We start from the raw sequence: 4321 nt of genomic DNA, 5'->3' as shown, positions 1-4321 counted from the left end.
TGATGTTCTCTTTTCATCGGGACTGATGTACTCTTTTCATCGGGACTGATATACTCTTTTCATCGGGACTGATGTTCTCTTTTCATCGGGACTGATGTACTCTTTTCATCGGGACTGATGTTCTCTTTTCATCGGGACTGATGTTCTCTTTTCATCGGGACTGATATACTCTTTTCATCGGGACTGATGTTCTCTTTTCATCGGGACTGATGTACTCTTTTCATCGGGACTGATGTACTCTTTTCATCGGGACTGATGTACTCTTTTCATCGGGACTGATCTACTCTTTTCATCGGGACTGATATACTCTTTTCATCGGGACTGATGTTCTCTTTTCATCGGGACTGATGTTCTCTTTTCATCGGGACTGATGTACTCTTTTCATCGGGACTGATGTACTCTTTTTATCGGGACTGATGTACTCTTTTCATCGGGATTGATGTTCTCTTTTCATCGGGACTGATGTTCTCTTTTCATCGGGACTGATGTACTCTTTTCATCGGGACTGATGTACTCTTTTTATCGGGACTGATGTACTCTTTTCATCGGGACTGATGTTCTCTTTTCATCGGGACTGATGTTCTCTTTTCATCGGGACTGATGTTCTCTTTTCATCGGGACTGATGTTCTCTTTTCATCGGGACTGATGTACTCTTTTCATCGGGACTGATGTACTCTTTTCATCGGGACTGATGTACTCTTTTCATCGGGACTGATATACTCTTTTCATCGGGACTGATGTACTCTTTTCATCGGGACTGATATACTCTTTTCATCGAGACTGATGTTCTCTTTTCATCGGGACTGATGTTCTCTTTTCATCGGGACTGATGTTCTCTTTTCATCGGGATTGATGTTCTCTTTTCATCGGGACTGATGTACTCTTTTCATCGGGACTGATGTTCTCTTTTCATCGGGACTGATGTTCTCTTTTCATCGGGACTGATGTTCTCTTTTCATCGGGACTGATGTTCTCTTTTCATCGGGACTGATGTTCTCTTTTCATCGGGACTGATGTTCTCTTTTCATCGGGATTGATGTTCTCTTTTCATCGGGACTGATGTACTCTTTTCATCGGGACTGATGTACTCTTTTCATCGGGACTGATGTTCTCTTTTCATCGGGACTGATGTTCTCTTTTCATCGGGACTGATGTTCTCTTTTCATCGGGACTGATGTTCTCTTTTCATCGGGATTGATGTTCTCTTTTCATCGGGACTGATGTACTCTTTTCATCGGGACTGATGTTCTCTTTTCATCGGGACTGATGTTCTCTTTTCATCGGGACTGATGTTCTCTTTTCATCGGGACTGATGTTCTCTTTTCATCGGGACTAATGTTCTCTTTTCATCGGGACTGATGTTCTCTTTTCATCGGGACTGATGTACTCTTTTCATCGGGACTGATGTACTCTTTTCATCGGGACTGATGTACTCTTTTCATCGGGACTGATATACTCTTTTCATCGGGACTGATGTACTCTTTTCATCGGGACTGATATACTCTTTTCATCGAGACTGATGTACTCTTTTCATCGGGACTGATGTACTCTTTTCATCGGGACTGATGTACTCTTTTCATCGGGACTGATGTACTCTTTTCATCGGGACTGATGTTCTCTTTTCATCGGGACTGATGTTCTCTTTTCATCGGGACTGATGTACTCTTTTCATCAAGACTGATGTACTCTTTTCATCAAGACTGATGTACTCTTTTTATTAAGACTGATGTACTCTTTTCATCGGGACTGATGTTCTCTTTTAATCGGGACTGATGTACTCTTTTCATCAAGACTGATGTACTCTTTTCATCAAGACTGATGTACTCTTTTTATTAAGACTGATGTACTCTTTTCATCGGGACTGATGTTCTCTTTTCATCAAGACTGATGTTCTCTTTTCATCGGGATTGATGTTCTCTTTTCATCGGGACTGATTTTCTCTTTTCATCAAGACTGATGTTCTCTTTTCATCGGGATTGATGTTCTCTTTTCATCGGGACTGATGTTCTCTTTTCATCGGGACTGATGTTCTCTTTTCATCGGGACTGATGTTCTCTTTTCATCAAGACTGATGTTCTCTTTTCATCGGGATTGATGTTCTCTTTTCATCGGGACTGATGTTCTCTTTTCATCGGGACTGATATACTCTTTTCATCGGGACTGATGTTCTCTTTTCATCGGGACTGATGTTCTCTTTTCATCGGGACTGATGTTCTCTTTTCATCGGGTCTGATGTTCTCTTTTCATCGGGACTGATGTACTCTTTTCATCGGGACTGATGTTCTCTTTTCATCGGGACTGATGTACTCTTTTCATCGGGACTGATGTTCTCTTTTCATCGGGACTGATGTTCTCTTTTCATCGGGACTGATGTTCTCTTTTCATCGGGTCTGATGTTCTCTGTTCATCGGGACTGATGTACTCTTTTCATCGGGACTGATGTTCTCTTTTCATCGGGACTGATGTACTCTTTTCATCGGGACTGATGTTCTCTTTTCATCGGGACTGATGTACTCTTTTCATCGGGACTGATGTTCTCTTTTCATCAAGACTGATGTTCTCTTTTCATCGGGATTGATGTTCTCTTTTCATCGGGACTGATGTTCTCTTTTCATCAAGACTGATGTTCTCTTTTCATCGGGATTGATGTTCTCTTTTCATCGGGACTGATGTTCTCTTTTCATCGGGACTGATGTTCTCTTTTCATCGGGACTGATGTTCTCTTTTCATCGGGATTGATGTTCTCTTTTCATCGGGACTGATGTACTCTTTTCATCGGGACTGATGTTCTCTTTTCATCGGGACTGATGTTCTCTTTTCATCGGGACTGATGTTCTCTTTTCATCGGGACTGATGTTCTCTTTTCATCGGGACTAATGTTCTCTTTTCATCGGGACTGATGTTCTCTTTTCATCGGGACTGATGTACTCTTTTCATCGGGACTGATGTACTCTTTTCATCGGGACTGATGTACTCTTTTCATCGGGACTGATATACTCTTTTCATCGGGACTGATGTACTCTTTTCATCGGGACTGATATACTCTTTTCATCGAGACTGATGTACTCTTTTCATCGGGACTGATGTACTCTTTTCATCGGGACTGATGTACTCTTTTCATCGGGACTGATGTACTCTTTTCATCGGGACTGATGTTCTCTTTTCATCGGGACTGATGTTCTCTTTTCATCGGGACTGATGTACTCTTTTCATCAAGACTGATGTACTCTTTTCATCAAGACTGATGTACTCTTTTTATTAAGACTGATGTACTCTTTTCATCGGGACTGATGTTCTCTTTTAATCGGGACTGATGTACTCTTTTCATCAAGACTGATGTACTCTTTTCATCAAGACTGATGTACTCTTTTTATTAAGACTGATGTACTCTTTTCATCGGGACTGATGTTCTCTTTTCATCAAGACTGATGTTCTCTTTTCATCGGGATTGATGTTCTCTTTTCATCGGGACTGATTTTCTCTTTTCATCAAGACTGATGTTCTCTTTTCATCGGGATTGATGTTCTCTTTTCATCGGGACTGATGTTCTCTTTTCATCGGGACTGATGTTCTCTTTTCATCGGGACTGATGTTCTCTTTTCATCAAGACTGATGTTCTCTTTTCATCGGGATTGATGTTCTCTTTTCATCGGGACTGATGTTCTCTTTTCATCGGGACTGATATACTCTTTTCATCGGGACTGATGTTCTCTTTTCATCGGGACTGATGTTCTCTTTTCATCGGGACTGATGTTCTCTTTTCATCGGGTCTGATGTTCTCTTTTCATCGGGACTGATGTACTCTTTTCATCGGGACTGATGTTCTCTTTTCATCAAGACTGATGTTCTCTTTTCATCGGGACTGATGTTCTCTTTTCATCGGGACTGATGTTCTCTTTTCATCGGGACTGATGTTCTCTTTTCATCGGGTCTGATGTTCTCTTTTCATCGGGACTGATGTACTCTTTTCATCGGGACTGATGTTCTCTTTTCATCGGGACTGATGTACTCTTTTCATCGGGACTGATGTTCTCTTTTCATCGGGACTGATGTACTCTTTTCATCGGGACTGATGTTCTCTTTTCATCAAGACTGATGTTCTCTTTTCATCGGGATTGATGTTCTCTTTTCATCGGGACTGATGTTCTCTTTTCATCAAGACTGATGTTCTCTTTTCATCGGGATTGATGTTCTCTTTTCATCGGGACTGATGTTCTCTTTTCATCGGGACTGATGTTCTCTTTTCATCGGGACTGATGTTCTCTTTTCATCGGGACTGATGTTCTCTTTTCATCAAGACTGATGTTCTCTTTTCATCGG

The sequence above is a fragment of the Littorina saxatilis genome, linkage group LG1 (assembly GCF_037325665.1).
Source record: "Littorina saxatilis isolate snail1 linkage group LG1, US_GU_Lsax_2.0, whole genome shotgun sequence".
NCBI lineage: Eukaryota > Metazoa > Mollusca > Gastropoda > Littorinimorpha > Littorinidae > Littorina > Littorina saxatilis.
Note: the sequence above shows the minus strand (reverse complement) of the source record.